The sequence below is a fragment of the Esox lucius genome, chromosome 6, assembly GCF_011004845.1.
Source record: "Esox lucius isolate fEsoLuc1 chromosome 6, fEsoLuc1.pri, whole genome shotgun sequence".
NCBI lineage: Eukaryota > Metazoa > Chordata > Actinopteri > Esociformes > Esocidae > Esox > Esox lucius.
The window spans coordinates 7304668-7328200 of NC_047574.1; the positions used below are offsets into that span (position 1 = coordinate 7304668).

A 23533-nucleotide genomic window follows, 5' to 3' on the forward strand; every position below is an offset into this window, starting at 1 on the left:
AACTCCTGTGTTGCTTTCAAAGTAGGTTTTGGGTCATTGTCCATCTGTAAAGTGAAGCGCCGTCCAATCAACTTTGCTGAATTTGGTTGGATCTGAGCAGACAATATATCCCTATACAATTCAGAATTCATCCAGCTGCTTCTGTCTTCTGTCACATCATCAACAAACACTAGTGACCCAGTACCATTGGAAGCCATGCATACCCATGCCATCACACTGCCTCCACCGTGTTTTACAGATGATGTTGTATGCTTTGGATCACGAGCTGTTCCAAGCCTTCTCCATACTTTTTTCTTCCCATCATTCTGGTACAGGTTGAACTTAGTTTCATCTGTCTGAAGAATGCTGTTCCAGAACGGGGCTGGCTTTTTTAAAATGTTTTTTGGCAAAGTCTACTATGGCCTTTCTATTCTTGAGGCATATGAATGGTTTGCGCCTTGTGGTGAACCCTCTGTATTTGCTCCTGTGAAGTCTTCTCTTTATGGTAGACTTGGATAATGATATGCCTACCTCCTGGAGAGTTGTGGGTTCACAGCAACAGCTACCAAATGCAAATGCCACAACTGGAATCAACTCCAGACCTTTTACCTGCTTAATTGATGAAGAAATAACGAAGGAATAGCCCACACCTGTCCATAAAACAGCTTTTGAGTCAATAGTCCAATTACTTTTAGTCCCTTGAAAAAGACAGGGCTTAAGCCCATATTCTTTATTTAACTGTAACTTGAATATATTTTGGTAAACAGCTAAAATAACAAAATTATTTCCAGACCTAACTGTAGGTGACGTATTTCGTTCCGAATGACAAAACAATGACTTCCTGTACACACAGTGTTCCTCTAGCTGGCTGTTATCTATCATCCGTGGAATCATAAAGATTAAATGTCCAAACAGGAGCCGGTGATTGTTATATTATTAGAATGTTTCATATACATTGACAGTGTGGGAAGCCACTGGTGTATTTGGAGAAGGCTTTGGAGAATGTTTTGACAGGGTACAGTTTGGAGCTTTGGTTTGTTCTGAGGATATTCTTGTTTCTCAGAATTTGAGAGCTTTAGTCAACAGCATGGCACTGAGATGCTTAAAGTGGTCAACACTATTCTGAAAACTATAAAAGTTCTTCAAGTGTTTCTGTTTTACCTTGGAGCAGGTTTTTTTATTTTAACAGTTGTGTGGTCTTTCTATGAGGCACCTTGTTGTGATTCCCATACCATCTAGTTTCTTCCGTGCTGTCTTATAAAAAAGAACTCTGAGGTTTTCTAAACTTATCATGTAACACCTTTTTGCAAGTTTTATTCTTAAACCTTTCGATCCCGTTTAATATGTCCCCTTGTATTCTTACATACAAGAGTTTGGATTTTTATCACTGTATAAGGTGTCAAAATGTTGGCTGGACCTCATTAAAGAGCCATAGTTGCAGTATTGATTATTGTTTTCAAACTAATTTATTGAAAAAAAATTATAATAATATCTCATCTACATAAGTATTCAGTTGCTTTATTCAGTAATTTGTACAAGTTTGTTTTTCAGCAATCACAGCTTAGAGTCTTCTTGGGTATGCCTCTACCATCTTTCCACAATGGATTACTCTGTTCATTAGTCCATCAATCCTGACCAATCTCCTGGTCCCTGCTGCTGAGGTGCATCTCCATAGCATGATGCCCCCGCTACAATGTTTCACTGTAGGGATGGTATTAGTCGGGTGATGAAAGGTGATGAAAGTTGCTTGTTTTTGCCAGACGTAGCACTTGGCATTAAGCCTAAAGGTTTTGGTTTCATCAGACTAGTAAATCTTTTTCCTTATACTCTGTGGGTCTTTTATTAAGTCCAGTTTGGCAAACTACAGATGACATGTCATCTGAACATTTACTCAGGACTGTCTTCCGTTTGACCGCTACCATGCAGTCCTGGCAGGTTCTCCCATATTTGCAGAGAAACTCTGAAGCAAAATAAAGTGGCCATTGGGTAGTTTCTCACCTCCCATCTGGTCCATGTACATAGGTCTGATGACCAACTCTATGAAAACTCATGGTTATTCCAAACTTCTTCCATTGCACAGTGATGGAGCCCAGTGTGCTTCTGGGATCTTTCAGTACTTTAGCAGGTGTTTGGCTTTCTAAATCATGTTGAGTACAGGGCTCATACGTAAACGATCCTTAGGTCTCAATGACATCCTCTTTATATTAAAGTCTAACATAATAGTAAGTAAATTACTGTGCAAATGTCTTAGGCACCTGAAACACATTTATTTATTTGGATATTAAGTGTTGATTTGTAAAATAAAAAACACAGACAAAAAAAACATTCTTCTTTTTTACAAATAAACACCTACTACCCTAACAAATGGCTTTAGTTAGACTTTCAGGTGCCCAAGACTTTTGCACAGTGCTGTAAAAGATGAATATGTTTGCTAAGACATCATATTTTTCAATCCCTTGACGCTGTCGTCCGTATGGTTCGTTTTTGGTTGAATGTTGTGATTTTTCAGCTTCTGTATCTACAAGTAGATAAAAAAAATAGAATATCACTGTAGCCTCACTGTATCTGTGGAAATGTTGCAGCACCACATCCTCAGCTCAGGACGTCTGACAGGTCGAATGAAAAAGAAAAAAGAAAGAAAGTGTTGCCGTGTCCGGTTGGTGCACAGTAGAGGTCAAGGTGGGGACAGCAGCTGTCTGTTGACACCTGGGAAATGAATTGGACCACTGGACCAGATGAATACAGTTCTACCACCAACTGAATGACCCTGAGAAACGGGCAAAGACAAACCATTTGCCCGATGACTGGATTATTTAGCCGCTCTAGCGTTCACTGCGTACTCCAGTCTGAGGTTGCTTTCGTTCAAGTCAGTGGCGGCGACGTCAAACTTAATGATGTCCTATGGAAACAAAGTCCTCCGCTATCGGATCGTCTCTTATGACACACTCCCAGAATGCTGCATCCTCCGTGTGATCAGATGTTTTAGAGCCTTTGTGCATTCGAAAAGTTCATTGGAGATGTGCTTATTTTGGGGTACAAACACATACGTCTGAGGAGCGTGGCGGTGCTTTTGGCCTGATCGTCGTCAGTGTTTAGGTCTTTGAGTGTGCTCTGCTTGGGAGTTTCATGGCTAGGATATTAATACCAGCTTTACACATTGGCAATGGGAACCAAGAGTTACGCATTTGGCAATTACTTGTGGCGTCGATAAATAAGTTGGCAGATGATTAAGGTATTTATAAATCAGACGTGAATGTGTGCTTATATAAACACCTTGGATGAAATACGATGAAAGGGGCTGTTTAGCGCTTCCACTCTGCTCATGTAAACACCTAGAGTGAAACACGATGAAGAGGGCTGTTCCGCGCTTCCATTCTGGTCCAAGTCTGAGGCGCTGTTGTTGTTACGCTGACAGCAAACAGCTGACCTCTCGCTTGTCTTCCACTCCTCTTTACCTCCTCCATTCACTCTGTACTACCATTTATAATCCTGCCCGAACCGCCAGCGCTTCACATCACACCGTGCACTGTAGCTTTACAGACCAACTGAGGACATTGTGGATACAGATATAGCCTACACCAGGTATGTCATACTTATTTCACCCCAGGGCATACATTTTGGCCTTCAACATTGCCCAGGTTGACGCAAGTGCGTTCATGGAAATCATGGCAAACTCAATTGGGCCGTCATGTGACTGAAGTTCCTGTCCCAAAAAACGGATGAAATTGAATGAATATAATGCACACTGATTTTCCCGTTTAAAAATCCTCTGTATTTTCAACAGCCTTGGCCTTACAGACGCCTGTTTTATGACATGCCCTGCTCTAGTGAATGGGCTTCACCCCACCTCGGTGAGATGGAGACTGCGAGATAGGCAGTCAGGTTGCATTAGAACTCCACACCGTTGTCAGCTTCCTGGGCGGAGTGCTGACGGTGAGTTCAATGGTGCGTGTTGTCAAGGGACCCATCCATTAATGTCTGTGGGGCCTCTGGGGGGGGCTGGTGGTGGCTGGCTGTTAGCCGTGGCTATCTGCCTGCAGTCTACTATATGAATGGTTGTTGGGGCCCGACAAACAGTGCTGCAAACAGTCTATAATTGCCTTTTTAATGTCCTGATGTTGGAGAGTCACTGTCTGAAACAGTCGGTCTTCTGTGGCAGTTCTGGAGGCGGTGCTCTTTTTTCTCGTCCAATTCGAAATGCATGAAATGAAGGGGGTATTGTTGTTTCGAATGAGATCACTTTCTGCACCTGTTGTTGTTTTGCTCCTAAACATGATCAGACAGCCAGTCAAAAGAGACAGCATGTATGTGTTTTGATGTGGGACACGGGCAGATAAATAGATTCTCATTCCCATCTGGAATTCAAATGTTCCCATTCTTTATAATCAGTGTGACTTGGAGTAGGGGAGACCAAAGACATTTCCTTCTGCTGTTATTACTAATTCAGACCTGCCAATGTATTTGGCAGTACAGGAGATAGTTGGAAAGAGGGAGCTAGAAAGAGAGACTGAGAGAATGGGAAAAGCAGAAACGGAGGGAGACTGAGGGAGAAAAAAGAAAGAGATAGATGAGAAAAGAGAGGAGAGGGATAGGGAAGAAGAGGCAGAGAGAGGGGAAGAAAGTGCGGCAGAAGAAGCACATACATCATCTTTAAAGAAGTCAAAAGGCCTGTCTTTTCCAACAGACACTTCAGCAAACTCTGCATCTAAGGACGTCCATGAAACATCCTCCTGATATTCATCTAATACTCCTTTTATTTTTCGGGGATGACTTTGTTGATTATTTCTTTGCTGCGGGAAAAAACAAACTGTCACAGAATAAACCCAAAACTGAAAGCCTCTCTAGATTAAGCTAAGTGACCAAAATATGACTGTGAATGATTGTAATGTTAGTGAGCATTTCATGATGGATTTTGACACATTTTATGCTTGCGTATCTTCACTCGTTTGTTTTTATGATGTAAAATGTGAATTTGAGTAAACCAGTAAACCTATTTCACTCCGTACCAGTGTCTGGTGTTCAGCATTATGTGTGCTACAAATAAATGTGTATTTGTAATAACAATGGACAAAGCATCAGAATGGCCTGCTGACAAACACTTCTCACTGCTGCAAATACAAATATAGGCCCTTTGGGGGCCAGCTCAGTAAAAGGCCAACTTGGTAAAAGGCCAGTTTGGTAAAAGACCAGCTTGGTAAAAGACCAGCTTGGTAAAAGGCCAACTTGGTAAAAGACCAGCTTGGTGAAAGGCCAACTTGGTAAAAGGCCAGTTTGGTAAAAGACCAGCTTGGTAAAAGGCCAGTTTGGTAAAAGGCCAGTTTGGTAAAAGACCAGCTTGGTAAAAGACCAACTTGGTAAAAGGCCAGTTTGGTAAAAAGGCCTCTGGTAAAAGACCAGCTTGGTAAAAGGCCATGCCATTTCCCTGACAGTAGTCAGGTAGCAGAAAGGGTTTGCATATTGAAACATCCTTGGAGACACTTGGTTGCAGAGTTTCTGAACCTAGAGCTGCAACATCACAAAACTTTTGCGAAGCAGACTTGACAGACCAGACTAAGGTTTGGGATTTCAAAAGTCAATGGGAAATGTGAAAATGCTTCCGTATTTAGAATGTTTCCACAAATCTGCATGAAAAATAGATTCATGCTAATGTCCTAAGTAGCTGAAACTGTCATTCTTACAACAACATGGAAGTGGCAAACGTACATGTTTTCATTGTTGTTAAACAATAACTGATGTGTTTTTGCACATGATTTGTACTACCTAATTTCACCATCATATTGCCTACAAGTACATGACTGGAGATTACCTCTGGAGAAACAATTGTGGTTTATTTTCATTAAAAAAAAATCACTTTGGGCTCTGCGCATCTGTATGGAGGAAGCCAGAGGAAGACTCAGTCTGAAAAGGTGGGAAGGGAGTGGTTGTCTTTCATAACGAACTGATTATACGTACTTGAGAACCATTAAACACCCTGGGTCCTCTAATGCAATCAGACAGGAAAGATGCCCTGTATCAACAGTGATAATTGCTCAGTGTTATAATGGATAAGAGCAGAGGTCAGATTGGGAATGGCAGGTTGTGCTTTTTACCTGATTTGATTGTTATGTACTTTCAGTCCCGCTCTGCCGTAAACTCTACAGGAAATCAGAAAAAAGGAAATAAACCCAGATAATGATGATGAATGCGAGTAATAGTAGGCTGTTTACAGCTTTCACATCCTGTGTACTGTATCTGCAAGAAATGATTTATAGCACGTTGCTACTGTCCCACAGCAGACGGGTGGCGCTGTAGATCCTACACCCCAAAGGGCACTTACAAACTGTAGTTAGCTACTTCTAACCTTGTCAAAATCGTTCACATGGCCCCTTTATTGTGTGCATTTTAAGAAGCTAGGTGTAGCACACAACTCAGTAGTAGTAGCAATAGTAAGTACACTCTACTCTATTAATTAGAACCCTATGGTTCCCCATATAATCATTTTGGTGACCCCTTTTCTAAGAAGCAAATGGTGTACCACTTGTCATGCAGCCAAGAGCTCTCAAAAGTTCGTAGATACTCTAAATCTGATGCACATTCAAAAACACGCCCAGTCACAGCAACCATGTTTCAAAACGTAACAAAAGCCCACTTTAAAAAGCTGAGCCCACAGTCCAGACTCATTAAACAGATTCCTGTTTCATTGTATGAAAAGTGGTTTAAAGATGCTGTCTGCAGTATTATCGCTTGATATTTAATTCTGGAGCAGTTGTATACCTTGAGCCTCGGGAATCAGCACCAGCTGACCAAGTGACCGGGACAACTTTTGACCAAAACATTTTTTAATTAAGCGCTGGAGCTTTAAGGCAAATAATAAATGTTCATCTTACTGGGTCATTTCTTTATCAGATCTCACTGTCCCCAGCACAATCATCATAGCCAAGGTCCCATGGTCAAGACGTACTAGATATTGCTTTTCCTGCCTCACATATTACACCCTATTCCCTACAACATTGCACTACCTTTGATCGCAGCCCTGAGGGAATAGTGTGCCATTTGGGCTGCTACTTCTGTCTGGGCGGCAGAGTATTGCAATACGACGAGAAGCCAATAAAGATTTTAATTCAGATGATGCATGCAGATAGCCGGTGCTTGTTGTCTGTGGCCTAAAGTAATGCACGCAGCAAAAGGCCTCTCCTTCTGAGAGGATTTGTATTTGCAGTATGTGAATCCCGTTTTCTAGTGGGTTGTGGTTGTTGTTTAGATGGCCTTATTCCTGGTGGAATACCAATACAGTGTTGTACAGTTTTAATTGCCCAGCTCAGCCACAATACTAACGCTCACTTAAAACATCCCAAAATACTTTCGACACAATAAAAGTCTACCAGAACCTAATCCTAATGTAAAACACTGACATTTCACATTTTCTTTGTCAGGATTGCTAGGTGCCACAGACATTTCACATGAACAAATTTGGCTTATTTGAGCCTCGATTAATTTTTTATTCTACTTAAAATACCATTAATGAATGTAGTTTCTGAAGTCCCTGGACAGTGTTTATCAGTAAATAGTCGTTCCTAACGAGAGGGCTGACTGTATGGGTTTGTCACAGTGTTTCCTTCCCTCTGGCCTGGTTGGTGTTAATAGGGTCCTACTGTCCCGTCCTGTTTTGAGGCTTTGTGCTCTGTTTAATCTCCCTATGTTCATAAGATATTAAAGTAGGCATGCTGATCTAGAATCAGTCCCACCACGCGTATGCTGTACTACCCATTCGTAATCGTCTAAAAGGCTGAACTGATCCTAGACCAGCATCTCCCCTCTGAGAACCTTGGAACATGGCCAGGGCAGTACTCCGGCTGACCTGTCTGGTCGAAACGAACAGGTTAAGAACACTTAACAATTCCGCCATGATGAAATTGGAGGACTGGGGATGGGTGTACGTCACATGCAATTGCCCAGATTTTGATTACATTTGTGTGAATAATAAGTCTTTCCTCAGACATCTGGCAAAATTGCACTGATTGCTCTAAAATGGGATTAGAAAGTCAAATGTTGCAAGGTTACCCCTCTCCCTGTTTTACCTAAACTCACAAAATCTGGTACGTCCTCCACTAGACAAGGGACATATTTGCTTTAGATTTTTCTGTCATTTAACACTTTAAGGTTTTATATGCTTCTCCTCTGGCATGAGTCTTGCTCACTGACACGACAGTGATGTGTTCACTGAGTTGCTGACATTTGTTACATTTTTACTTTGATATCATACTTCTGTGCTGCTACCATTCACTCCCTGTCACGCTGAACACAGAAGCTGGTGTAACACAAAAAGTTTATGGGGTATTGCTCTTGTCCTAAAATATTTTATTTTACCCAGGTCACCATGACAAGATGTGATGAACCCCCATCAACCACATCCACAGAGGAGACAGCTGAGACACTCAACGACCGACCAACGAGAGGTGACTTGTAGTGACGACATCGCTCCCTACATATTTGTGAGTTTCTACAGTCCACTAATTGATAATAATATACAGATATATATATATATATATATATATATATATATATATATATATATAATACAAATTACTGCTTCTGCATATAGTCCTTTAGGGACAGAAAACCAATCTAGCAGTCAAAAAGTTAGTCTTGTAATGAAAACTATCCTTTTCCTGAGGTGCAGACTACACAGGAAAACACTTTGCATTTTCTTGATACCTTTTCTGCTGTCTACACCTACATATAATTCAAGGGGATTTTAAAGTACATGTGAGGTGTATTCTACCCCAAGGCCTTTGTTTCACTGCCTGTAAATTCCCCCACTGTGTCAGACAGGAGGAGCCTTTACACTCCTCTAAACATAATTTGTACGTTTGTGTTCTATCCAAGCCATCAAATTGCATTTCTTGCCAAAGTGTCAAACTTTTGTCTTTCTGTTTTTGTGAACAAATAAACAAAGTGGCTTTCAACTACCAGTGAGTACAACAAACAATGAGAGGTAACAGAGCTGATATGTTCAGACAAGAAAACATCAGGAGATCAGGAAAGAATTTGAGATGCTGGGGCCAGGGGATTGGGCAGTGTGTGTGTGTGTGTGTGTGTGTGTGTTTGTGTGTAAGTGCTGATGGTGACTTAAGATGGCCTTCTGTGGAGATAAAGAAGAAACAATGTTGTGATTGATTCTACACACATTTCTCTTCAATAACACTCAAGATGGATGGTTCAGGGAAGACTCTCTAGCTGTTCTGCTTGTCGCTCAATAGCACACACTGCAAGTTAACAGTGACAGAAACTGTCACTCATCATTGTAGGCAGGATTGTCTGTCCCACTTTATTAGGGCAGAAGAGGATGGTCTTACTGTCAACCAACTTCTAATAAGCAACAGTATGCAACATTTCTGGGTAATGGTTAGGGGTTGTGATGATTCTCTCACATTGTCAACATTCTCTCATGTATTCAAAAGTTGAATTTGAAGACTAAGTGAGGAGAATAAGAATATTATACCTCCAGGATATATAAAATCATGCTTAATTATATTGATTTAAACAACACAGCAATTTGCTGCATGTGATGTAATCCAGAGCTGTAGTTAGTAGTATAGCAGTCCAATGCCGGAGTCATTTGGGACTATGCAGAGTCTTTGTTCATCTGTTTTTTTAGGGTTGTGTTATCCTCTGTTGGGGTTATTTTAGGGTGAGAGCTTGGTGCTCTCTTCTGCAGTTTTCCCCTCATTTATTTGCAGAGCGGAGATGTACATTTATTCTGCACATCACAGCATTCGCTCAATAAAAAAGGGTCTTTCCCGCCTCCCACAGTCCATCCATAGGCTAAATAATTTATGGATGAAAAGCAAGAAGATAGGTTGTGTGTACTGAACTATCTTAAGGCTGGGGAAACTACCCAAGTGATTCCATATGTTAAAACCAGCCCACTGGAGTCTGTCAACCCACCCTACCTTTAGAGCTGTTCTCAAATAGCCCCAAAAACAGGTCACATGACATTGCTGGATATTGTCAGGAAATTCCTGTGTCAGAAGTCTTTGAATTGTGCACAAATATGTTGTTTAATGGGAAGCGTATGATCAAATGTGTTATTTTTGTTCAGCGTGTTGTCGGTTTTTAGTCAGGAAAGTGTCTGGCTTCTAGAAATATTGTTTTGTACCTGATCTATGTGATTGTTCACTGTTGTTATGCGCCATTCATTCAGTCCACATCCTGCATCCATTTTAATTTTTATTCATTTATGGACAGCACAATAGCCAACAACTCAAACAATAATATGCCATTGTCTGTGGGAAGGTTAATAAAGACCCCCTTTCTCTCTTTCTCTCCCTCTATTAATCTATTCATCTCCCTCCACCTTGTTGTCACATGGTGTCTGCCTCTACACAGTCTTCAGTTTCCCAAATGGCACCCAATTTCTTATTTAGTGAGTGCACTACCCTTTGACCAGGGACCAAAAGGCAATGCAATATGTAGGCAATAATGGTCCTATTTGGGACAGAATCACAGAGTCATTAATAAAGCCACTGCAAACAGTGCAGCCCAGCTATAAGGAGACTTCCCAGTGCTTTCTAACCACTTCATTATTTTTTGCAGGGAGAACAGTACCAACTTCCTTGCACTGCCCAAATGTTTTGCCTCATGAATAAAATGTAATGATCTGAAGACTTCAGTGTGAGTGGTCCGGTTTATTTACAGGACAAACCCAACAACCCAGATCAAGATAAACCCAGCAACCCAGATCAAGATAAACCCAACAACACAGATCAAGATAAACCCAACAACACAGATCTGGATAAACCCAACAACACAGATCAAGATAAACCCAACAACACAGGTCAAAATAAACCCAACAACCCAGATCAAGATAATCCCAACAACAGAGATCTGGATAAACCCAACACCACAGGTCAAGATAAACCCAACAACACAGATCTGGATAAACCCAACAACACAGATCAAGATAAACCCAACAACCCAGATCAAGATAAACCCAAGAACACAGATCAGGATAAACCCAACAACTCAGATCAAGATAAACCCAACAACACAGATCAATATAAACCCAACAACACAGATCAAGATCAACCCAACAACCCAGATCAAGATAAACCCAACAACACAGATCAAGACAAACCCAACAACACAGATCAGGACAAACCCAGTTGCATAGATCTGGAGAAAAGCAGCTATCCAGATCAGGACAAAACCAGCTACCTAGATCTAGAGGAAACCAGCTACCCAGATCAGGACAAAACACACTACCCAGATCAGGACAAAACACACTACCCAGATCAGGACAAAACGCACTACCCAGATCAGGACAAAACGCACTACCCTGATCAGGACAGAACGCACAACCCAGATCAGGACAAAACGCCCTACCCAGATCAGGACAAAACGCACTACCCAGATCAGGACAAAACGCACTACCCAGATCAGGACAAAACGCACTACCCAGATCAGGACAAAACACACTACCCTGATCAGGACAAAACCAGCTACCCACGTGTGTTTTACTTAAAGGGTGTTGATGGGCAGTTGATTGATTATTTGTATGTTTACGGTTGTTATTTTAGTTTTTCCAGGAAACCTTGTTGTAGTCACTAATGGATTGGAAGTATGCATTATAATAGGAGTACAAAACAGGCCAGGAGTATTGCCACTGCGTCCATTATAGCACCTTATATCCTGCACTGTCCACTAGAACTACACTACGTAGTGTAGTTCCCTAGGTAGAGAATGAGATGGCATTCAGGACGTGGGCGCTGTTCACTCATTATCCACTGTGTTATTTTGGCACATTTTTCACAAGCTCACCAGCAACTGCTAAAGCTGTCTGTGCCATGGGAATATGTCCAGTGTGAGGGCCTATTACAAGGTTACGTCCCAGGTGACTTAGAGGTGTCAGGCTCAATCCATGGAATCCATACCGTACTCACATTCCTTACACCGCTTTTATTTACATCACCTCCCTCTGTATAGATTTGACATTCTTCTCCTCTGCGGCGGAAAGGATCCTTATGGTAAAGTCTTTGTTTGATAGGAGCCCTCTTGTTTTTCACTCAATCAGATATTGGTTTTATTATGGGCCATAGCTTCAGAACATGAGTTGGGTAATGGGATCAATATTTCTGTCTCTCCTCTCCTCTCCACCCCCACTGACACTCATATCTTTCCTATCCAGAAAGGGAATTCATGAGCCGCTTTTGTTTGTTTCCCGCTGTTGCTCTTGTTGTGGACCATGTGCAATCATTAACCCTTAGATAACCGGAGCCACTTCTTTACCAGTAGATATCCGGACACACTTAACAACCCTTACATACTTGCGCCCAGTTATTAAACCTTATATACCGGCACCCAGTTAATAACCCTTACATACCTGCGCCCAGTTATTAAACCTTACATACCTGCACCCAGTTATTAACCCTTACATACCTTTGCCCAGTTATTAACTCTTTTACATTTATTAACACTTAAGAGATCCTAATAATATAGTGTCTACGGAAAGAATGTCATGGTAATTTTGATTTGCGTCACTGAAAGCCCAATGTTGCACATAGGACACAACCCTTCCAGTGTTAACAATACTTCACCAAAAATATATTTCTTTTAATTCAATGGAGCATCATTTTCTCTTAATTCTCTGTCTTTCGTGATTTTTAGCACAGTTTTCCAGTAGTGTAGTATTTCACAAAGGTATACTTTTGAGGAAGTCTTCTTCAATATGAAAGTGTATTCTGAGCCCTTGAGCACTAGTCCCTGGTCCAAAACAGCACTCATGCTCTGGTCCCTGGTCAAAAACAGCACCAAAGCCCTAGTTCCCAGATCCAAAACAGCATCCGAGCCCTAGAACTTAGTCCAAAACAGCAGCTGAGCAGTTGTTCCTAGTTCAGAACCACAACTGAGCACTAGTTCCTGGGTATGTAGGGCAGACATTGGCTTTGGTCAAAATGAGTGGCATACAGAGATCCATCCAGCCCTTTTCTCCATTCTGAATATGTCAATTTTTCTTTATAATGAATGCCATTCATTTTGTGTAAATCACCCGATACCTGAAGAAAGGGAAATGATTCAAGTAACCCACAATCTCAGGGGCACAAAGCGTGATGAAGCGAGTTCGCTTGGATGGATGGATGGACCCAAAGTGAACCAAATTAACATGTAAATTAACTACATCTTTCTTCCTCGATTGTTAAAAATATGAATTCCTGGCATGTTTAAAAAAAACTTATCTGCTTCACACCTGCACAGGCAACCATTCATCTCAGCACACATGACACGCATAACAATGATTGTTTCTTTAACTGTAGCTAGCTAGTAAATCAAAGGGATGGGTTTTGCATCACGTTAGGTCTGTGTCTGCTATGACAAGGTGCTGTTTCAAGCTTTGTGTCGGTTTAAACACATTGGCACGAGTCACACTTGGAGCAAATAATAAATTACCGCAGACATGTACGTTTTGGCAAGTAGATTGTTCCAACTGGCTAGCGAGCTTTCTGCCTGTTGGAAATTGAAGCAACTTTTTTTTTTCTCCTGAAAAGGGAGGGGAATTTTCCTGATAGGGAGGTGTCTTCTCCACGGTACAGGGACAAGAAACAGCTCCAACAGAGAAAGCTTAGGAAATCAAGGGCACAAGTTATCAAGAACATCTCAGTAGGGACGCAGCCTTACACTTTCACACTCCAATGAGAGAGCCAATAGAGCCAGCCTGATCCAGCCACCCTGCAGACGGTGAATAAACCAATCTATGTTTCCCCACGGCCGAGCCCTCCACAAAGAGCCGGATCAATGAGTTGGGTGGGTGGGGCAACCTATGGTCTGATCAAGCAGAAGAAAGGTCCAGTCATCTGGGATCCAAAACAGTCAATAGCTGCCTGCCCGCCTGCCTTCATTATGCACATGGACCAATATTCTTACATGAAATTAGCATCAAAATGATGAGCAAATCTCTCCACACCTGAACACACTTATACGTGTCACAGTGCCCCCCCCACGTCTTCATCAGAGACAACAACGAAGAGCTGTCAGCTACAGAGGCCCAGGCGTTATTCAGAGGATTAGATCACCAGTCAGAGTAGACAACAGTAAAGTCAGAGGCAGCTGTGGTATTTAAAAAAAGGGTTATTTTAGATAGAGTAGGTAAGAGTCAGTCCACGATGTGGCCGAGGATGTGGAGCCATTTGCTGAAATCTAAACAGAAACGTGCTGCCCCCCCTTTCTCTGTCAGACCATTTCCTCATGTCAGTCATATCTGAGGCCTTGTCTGATTCCATGAGACCCCAATGGATTCAATTCATGCTTCACGCAAAGTCACACCTTTTTTCATATCTGTTCCATGTCACAAGGATCAACCGTAAGTCATTTAAGTCAATGGCATCAAAGCTCCCTGCCCACATCGTGCGTCCTGAAGCTCATCTGTCAGGAGCGTTCTGTTAGAGCGATGGAAATGTAAGGAGTTGGGCTCAGAAGCGCAAAGAAATTAAATCAATGGTGAGGATTCATTAAAATTAGAACTTCATTAAAGTTTTATGGTTCAGAGACCTTTGTCCCCACATTGGGATTTAATGTGCCAAACGTGTGCAGCACGGATTCGGCACCGTTACGTTTTTGTTATTAGCATATTTCAACAAAACAATATTGAAATGTTACCTACACGGTAATAAAGCAATTCAGGATCTACCTTTTCACACACACACATTATTCATACACCTATTAATAGATGCTGATATGTTCAAGACATCTCCTTTGAGCGGATCCTTAGTGAGCTCTTGACATCATGACCTTTTGTTACGAGTGATTCTGTCAAAGCGTATCCGATATTAAGATGTAGTTACGTCCCAAATGGCACTGTATTCCCTAAACCCTATTTGTTATGTCGTGCACTACTTTTGACCATAGTCCAGGGCACTATCTATGGCGAACTCTGTGCCATTTGGGATGCTGCCTGTGTCTTCTCTGACTGAGGGAGTAAAGAGACCTTGTCTGTTTGTTACTTCGGATGGGATTAACCCTTACTCTCTAATGGTAATGAGGAATACAGGGCTTCCATAAAGACTCATTGAGCGGAGGCCCTGTTCAAAGGAAGATATACAATAGAATGGACATAACTGGGTGAGTTTGTCGACATGAAGGCATACAGACTCCTTCCCAGAAAGATACTTAACAAACTGTACAATAGTAAGGCAAACACCTGCAATTTCCTGGATTGTGAGGTTGCTCAAAAAAGATTTCACCGAAGGTTAAGCAAACTCACAGTTGTAATGCAGCTGGTTGCAGTACAAGTGCACGTTGAATCAGCCTCAGTGCAGCTTGCAAAGTTATGTGAATGAAGAGGGGAGTTCTGATTTCCTCCGACCGGTTTGTGTAATCCCCAACAACCTGCATTATGGAAGACTGTGGTGGGCAGGATGAGTGACTAGAATAGCTGTCTCAGCAACGGGCGGAAAAAGTTCCACCGACTGGGTTTGTCTAAAGGAAGGAACAGGTAAATGATTTATGTTTGCATAGCGTAAAGAATAATCAACCTATCAATGTACATGCAAAAATATTGGTATGAAGCATCAATAGAGCTTGCTGTAAAATAAGAAAATGAATACTTTAATCCAGTCCTTACATTACCTTAATATCCTGTCTTTCTGAAGTCCGCCCGACTTGCAGAAAAACTCTGATTAAGCAATTCATTAAAAATAAATTGTAAAAATTGCTTATTAACATTTATATTGTAAATGCTTGACAAAATAAAGCAGACAGACAGCAGAGCAGACTTGGCAAATATGTACAAAGCTGTCTCAAATGAAGTGTGACGTTGTTAAAATGTCCATATTTGCACATCACATGCATCTCCCATGCATCTCCCATGCATCTCCCATGAATCTAAATCCAGTGTGCTGTGTGAAGATCAGATCTTCAATCCCTCTCCAGTGGATTGGAAAACATTCACTGTCTCTCCGCCACGTTCTCGATTCTAGGACAGCCCATTATCTCCAAGGGGTTTTAACTGGATTTCCTCTGTCCGGGTTAGTGGTCAGCTCTCCGGGAGCTTGTCTTTCTCCACTGGAGACAAGTGGAGGAAGTGGCAGTGCGACGCCAAGTTGGGAGTTAATGCGATGATCCCAAGTCCAGGTCAGCTGTTCACAGGCACTTTAGATGTGAAGCAATCTACTGCACCATTGATCCATGTGATCAATTTAGTTCTAACAGAATATCGAGAGGACCACTGGAATCTCTTCAGTTCTCTGGTTCATTTCTTTTGACCGGACATTTCCACTGCACTGATGGAGGTTGTGATAGAAGCACATCACTGCGCCTGCAGTGGTAAAATATCTAGAGGACTCATGTCGACCTCTCCTGGTTTGGAATAGTGGACAGAGGACAGTGGCTGCATCACTGTTGGTCTTTGTGCGAGGCGTTGATGAGGTGAAGATTCCCTGTTGCCTGTTCAAACCCCATGACACGCGACATCAATACAAGGCAAGCCACCTGAGGTCTGTTTATGGTGTACCACTCCAGGACGGAGGCTGGCTGAAGCACATGACTGAATAAAGCTGAAATTGCATGGATCTCTCCCCATGCAACTCAGGGTAGGAATACAATTGCATTTGACGGGAGATTAAGCAACGTCTAATAAAATCATAGGGCCTGTGAAGAGACACAGAGAGAATTTAGTTTTATGTGTTGTATTTGTAATGTGGTTTAGCTGTTGTGTATATGCGTTCACTTCTGGAGCTGTGACAACCACACGAAGGGACCTATACAGAACATCTTGAGACACGACATGCCATGAAGACACGTCACCAGACTCCCAAGAATCGTGGTGGACTGAGAAGAGGGTTGGGGATCATGGCTCCAATATTCTCTGCCCAAACAACATTTACTATAATTTTTTACTGCTGGCAGCAAATATGTATTCTGAATTCAGACCTATAATTGCATTCTTTATTTGTATGAGGGCTCTGGCATCCCTAAACTTTATGGCCTCAAAACTGAGAAATTGAGGTCGGAAGTATTCTACAGGCTAACGTAACGCTTTGCTCTGTCTGAGCCCTATGAAAAAGTTCCCCAATGCATAATGAAGCGATGATAGACTTTCCACCAAGGGAGTTTGCTAGTTTTACTGTACATTAATTTGATCCAGTTCCTCACAGGAGAATTAAATGCGATTTCTTTTATGTGGGTTGTAATTAATTGACATGTTTTTGGAGGGGTTGATACATTTGTTGTTAGCTCTAGTCAGATATGTTAAAGCAAGCGGAAATTATTTAGATGCCTTTAAACCTCAAATAAATGACATATGCGTTTCTTGCTGAGAAGGAAAAATGGTAAGTGGTAAGTGCAATTAGTTCAGAAGCAATGTAATGGCACAATATGTTTCAGTGGCATGGAAAGTGCGAGACGATCAGAATTGAGCTATTCCCACAGCTGTCATGAGTTTAGCTTTGCTAATCAGGATTTTTTTTGAGCCCAGTATGCATTGTCTAAAATTAAATACACTCACAAAATAAAATGTAATTAAATACACAAGTATTTCATAAAAATGAAAAGCTGTGAATGATCTTATAAAAATATCTGTAAAAAAAAAAGATAAAAAACTGTCAGCTGACTTCAAATTACAGCTATACCCTTCTCTGTATTCTGTGGTCGACTGTTTTCTTTCACCTTCCTCTCCACTTTGTCTCCCTCAGTCCACTGTGTTTGACCCTCATGTCAGAAAACTGAAATATGGAGAGAAATAATGGATTTAGAGGCCCTCCTAAAATAGTCCAGACCGCCTCACATTTCAGGGGAGAAAAAAACGAAAGGTACATGTTGTACGAATCCCTTATCTGGATTGACTGGGGATTCTGCAGTTATTCTGCAATTTATAGAGCATTTACACTGCAATTAAAGAGCATTTACACTGCAATTATAGATAATTTACAATTAAATTATAGGGCATTTACACAGCATTTGTGGAGCATTTACACTTCAATTATAGAGTATTTATCTTGCGATCATGGTGCATTAATCCTGCACCCATAGAGAATTAACAATGCAATAAAACATTTTTATGCAAAGAAATTCAAGCATTGATACTGCATTTATAGAATGTTTTGACTGCATTTGCAGGGTGCTAACACTGCAATTATGGACTGTTTACAGTGCAATTATGAACAGTTAAGCAATTAAAAGGCGCTCTAGTCCCAAGCCATTTACAGCCCGTGAGAACCTGGCTTTGCAAGTCGTATGTTTTACCAAGAGAGTGACGTGGCACCTGCCTGTTGGCATCCCGCCTGATATTAGTGGCTATCCGAGCCTTAACCATGGTGACGTCTGCACATTTGACGAGAGGGCGCAGAGATGTGCTGTCCTACTACCTGTCAACAGAGATGTGCTGTCCTACTACCTGTCAACAGAGATGTGCTGTCCTACTACCTGTCAACAGAGATGTGCTGTCCTACTACCTGTCAACAGAGATGTGCTGTCCTACTACCTGTCAACAGAGATGTGCTGTCCTACTACCTGTCAACAGCTGGTGAGGCATTGGACTGAGGGGACAATCCCGTAGGGCCCCACTGTTATGATTCAAGATGGAGGAGGTGCTGTTGTCAGTCCTCACTGCCTGGGGTGTACCGGTTGGGAGGCCCAGTAACTAGTGGTAAAGTGTGGTGTCCAGACCCAGTGCTTCTGCAGTAGTGTTGAATGCTGAACTGCAGGCAATGAACAACAACCTCTCACAGGGGTTACCTTTCTCTGGATGTGTTGTGGTTGTGCTTCAGGAAACACCGGCATGAGCATTACGCGGGCGAGGGTCATCAGTACAAAGGGCCCTGATTATTCTGGGCACTGGGATGATGGTTGTCTCCTAGACGCCAATCCCTTTTGACAGGGACATGTGGAGGATGTGGGCAGGGAAGATGCCCACCAGCTGGTTGGCACACACTCTAAAGGGGCGACCGGAGGTGCCATCTGGACTGACGGCTCTGCGAGCATTTCCTCTTTTTTAGACCGTGCTTCACGTCGTCAGCCTTCGCCGTCACCTTTCCTGGATCAGTGTTGTCTGACCCAACTCTAGCATCGAATGTGTTGAGCTCGTCCGGGAGGGAGGAAACGGTCAGCGCCGTACTTCCCGTGGGCCCTCGCTGTCTAGGCCATGCATATGGGATCTTTATGAAGTCAAGGTCTCGCTTTATTTTTGGTCGGTCACTGTAGTCGGGTATTCAGCCACTGTGTGCTGTTTCTTGAGGACAACATGGCATTTCAGTGTGTTCTGTTCTTTGGTTGATTCTTGCCAGTGTCCAGTAGTTATCTTTTTGAACAAATTTGGTTGCATGTTAGGGCCTTTTCACAATGTATTTTCTAGTGGTATCAAAGAATATAGTTGAGCCACTGGATTATTTTGTAATGTAATCATGGGGAAATCGCACTCTCGATCTGCAACCTAAGGTACTGTAGATTACAACTTTGGGTATCTTAAAAACATGGGAGATTACAACCTAGGGAGATTACCACCTAGAAACATTACCAACTAGGGAGATTACCAACTAGGGAGATTACCACCTAGAGAGATGGCCAACTAGGGAGATTACCAACTATGGAGATTACCAACTAGGGAGACTACCAACTATGGAGATTACCAACTAGGGAGACTACCAACTAGGGAGATTACCACCTAGGGAGATTACCAACTAGGGAGATTACCAACTAGGGAGATGTACATTACAACCAAGAAGGTAGATTACAACGTAAAGTAGAATACAACCTAGAGTACATTACAACCTGGAGGGTAAACTACAACTTAGAGGGTACATGTAGATTACAACCTAGAGGGAAGACTACAACCTAGTGGGTATATGTAGATTACAACCTAGAGGGTAGACAACAACCTAGTGGGTATATGTAGATTACAACCTAGAGGGAAGACTACAACCTAGAGGGTATATGTAGATTACAACCTAGAGGGAAGACTACAACCTAGAGGGTATATGTAGATTACAACCTAGAGGGAAGACTACAACCTAGTGGGTATATGTAGATTACAACCTAGAGGGTAGACAACAACCTAGTGGGTATATGTAGATTACAACCTAGAGGGTAGACAACAACCTAGTGGGTATATGTAGATTACAACCTAGAGGGTAGATAATTCTTTTTGGAAAGGCTCTCCCCCTGTGATTATCGTACGCGTAAGGAGGAAAAGGTTTGTTTGAAAGGAGCTGCCTTTGGATGAAGCAAGAAAACAGTAACAGTCTTTTGCTACAGACTGTAGTGCCCTTGTCACCTTGTTGATGAGGCAACAAAAATTGGGGCACATCCCTGTCTAGGCCCTGAGGAAGGAAATCTCTGTGTTTATTGACAATTCAAGTCAACACATATTAATTGTTTACACTGACACCACATTGCATTAATTTGTTCAGTCATGCCAAATGTACTTAAAATGTTATTAACAAAGCATTAGAGGACTTCCTTTTCTGGGGGGGGTGGTGCAGTTTGTCAATAATGTGCTAACATGGTCATGGTCTTTTCATAACAGTCCTTTCACACTGAGCTGTTTGTCTGGCAGGCTGCTCCTTCTTTTTCTCAGTGTATTCCTGTGCCGTTTCCACATAACTTGTGTTCTGATTTTCTGGGTCTCTGTTTTTTTGGTGGGGTAGGTTTCTCAAATTCTTTCTTGGGTTTTTACATTCTCTATTTCTCTTCCTCTATTTCCACCTTTCTAATTTCCTTGACTCTCTCCGGATCTTTGGTTCTTTCTCCTTCTTTTATCTCTCTCGTTCTCCTTCCCTCCCTCCGTCTCTCTCTGTCTATAACATTGTGTGTGTCTCAGGCTTTTTCAGTCTCTTCGTATCTTTTGTGTCCTTAGACACACACACACACGCATGCACACACACACACACACGCACACGCACACACACACACACGCACACACACACACACTGTGTGTTTGTCCTCAGGCCAGGTCTGTGTCATTAGTGAGACTGCAGTCAGGTAGCAGGTAGTGAATAATGTGTGATTGGTGATTGTTCCAAATGAATTGCCAATACATGTTGTTCTGCTCTTCTAAACCGACGAGAGCACAGTCTAAAGCTTCTGCTGATACATGAACAGCTTTGTAGTTAACATTAAACAGTTTCTCCCCTCTTTGTTGCGTTGTTTTGCTGAGACTTTCATGATTCAAATGAACAGACAGACACTGGTGACTGTGTGGCCAGTCAGTGCACAGCGTGTGTGTGTGTGTGGGTGTGTGTCTGTGTGTGTGTCTGTGTGTGTGTGTGGGTGTGCAACTCAGGAAAGCTTATGAAAAAGGAACTATTGGTTCTCGGCCAGCATAAATTACAAGTCTGGTTAGATTCGCGTTCCAGCTTCAGAGAGGTCAGTAGAAACCATTCTGCGTCTTTCAATTTCTTCTTATTCGTTTGCTTCCCCTCTGACCCACCTACCCCTCATGTCCTGTCTTACCCTACCTTCACCTCTCCTGCCCTCTCCTGCCCTCTCCTCCTCTCTCCTGCCCTCTCCTCCTCTCTCCTGCCCTCTCCTCCCCTCTCCTGCCCTCTTCTCCTCTCTCCTGCCCTCTCCTCCCCTCTCCTGCCCTCTCCTCCCCTCTCCTGCCCTCTTCTCCTCTCTCCTGCCCTCTCCTCCCCTCTCCTCCCACCTGCTTTCCTCTACTCCGCTCACGCTTCCTCTCAAGTCCGCTCCTCGAGGAGTAACGTCTCGTTTGTTAGCAGTGTGCTCTGGTGGAGTATTAATTGGGGTCGCCACTCACTCAGAGACCCCGAAGTACGGTAGCCGTCGCAAGATCCCTTTGTGGGGAGCGATTCTTTATGGGTGACCGTTGCTGATGTGGGTAGAGGGACCCTGGTTGGAGACTAGGTTAGGGCGAGCAGAGGGACAGAAGCAGCATGTCAAATGTAACCTACACAAACCTATGGAATGCAAGGGAAAGAAATAGAGAAAGACGCACCCAGGTTGTGTGTCTCTAGTCTGTGTAAAGGGCCGAGAACCTTTTCTCTTTCGCCAAGGCAACAAATCCAGTTCGTGTCTCCAGTTCAGAGGTTGAGCTCCACGGGAATTGGCACACACAATATCCAGCTGTCAATCAAATAAGAAACAACAGTTGTTGTGGATGCTGTATAAGGTCACTGTTGACATTTTAATATGCTATCCCAACCGTGGCGTGATGTTTCACAGACGGAGAATGCTACAGTATAGCCTTATTTTGTAATTGTTTTTCACTTTAAAGTCAATGTTCGATTTTAGTGAATCCGAGTTGTATTTAGAGAATCTGCCCTGAAGAGGACCTGCTGATCGAGGACATTTTAAAGACAGTTTGATGATTCTGGCATTAATTAGTATAGCCTGTATTAGTGATCACAGAAAATCTTTACAGGCTATGCTAATCTATGCCAGAATCAGCAATGCAAGGGGACCTAAACACGTAAATTAACCTAATCTGCACAGGGGAGTTTTGGGTATCTTTAGGCAGCTGCTCATGACCACATGACCGGACCATGAAATAGTCTGAACCCTTTGGACTCACTAACTAGGGCCCAGAGTTTTTCTTGGTCAGGTCATTTGGGAAAACCTCCTGGGCTCAACTACAATAATAAGGTGTTAAAAAGAGGAATGAGTTCTGCAATCCCATGAGTACTGCTATCCCATGAGTACTGCTAACCCACGCAGATTCTGACCCAAAATATCAAACCTAGTTGAGGCACATGGTCAGTTTCATTGCCACAATCACTTTGCTACAGTTTGTATAACATAACTCTGTGTCAGGAGTGTGTAAATCTCATTTTGTGTAACCCGTAATCAGTATTGATCTGGGTTACAATAAGAGGGCAACTTTACAGTTATTATGTGATATATTACTATTGACTGCAGTTGAGGCCAGCCGTCTAGGCTGTGCTACATCTCAGATGTTCAGTGGTTTTGAGGTGTTACAGTGAGGTCTGTGTCTGTGTGTGGCTGTGTGCGTGTGTATGTGTGTGTGTGTGGGGGTGGCCTGTTTGATTGGTTGTCGACAATAAAACAAAATCAATAAACTTAAGCTCATCATTTTACTAATATATGCACGCTCACTGGTTCCAACGGGGTGTGTGTGGGGGTTACGCGTGCCTGTTCATTTATGTGTGTGTTTACGCATGTGTTTTAATGTGTGTGTATTTACGTTTGTTTCTTCCATCCATATGTCAAGGCTGAGGCCTTGGTAGAATTGTAGTCACCAACACACCTCGTTAATTGCCACATTAAATGCACCCTATTCCCTCTGTAGTGCACTACTTTAGACCTCCCTATTCCCTATGTAGTGCACTAATTTAGACCACCCTATTCCCTCTGTAGTGCACTACTTTAGACCTCCCTATTCCCTATGTAGTGCCCTAATTTAGACCACCCTATTCCCTATGTAGTACACTAATTTAGACCACCCTATTCCCTATGTAGTGCACTAATTTAGAACACCCTATTCCCTATGTAGTACACAAATTTAAACCTCCCTATTCCCTATGTAGTGCCCTAATTTAGACCACCCTATTCCCTATGTAGTACACTAATTTAGACCACCCTATTCCCTATGTAGTACACTAATTTAGACCAC

General features: G+C 42.4%; 1 protein-coding gene across 4 annotated transcripts in view; it reads left to right on the top strand.

The window, feature by feature from the left end:
• Positions 1 to 23533, top strand: part of LOC105025292 (muscarinic acetylcholine receptor M3) — a 116925-nt gene that overhangs the window by 61993 nt on the left and 31399 nt on the right. For all 4 annotated transcript variants that reach the window (XM_020047077.2, XM_020047079.2, XM_020047076.2 and 1 more), the window contains exon 2: positions 8330 to 8450. The gene's annotated coding sequence lies outside the window, so the exon portion shown is untranslated. The remainder of the gene's footprint in view (positions 1 to 8329; positions 8451 to 23533) is intronic.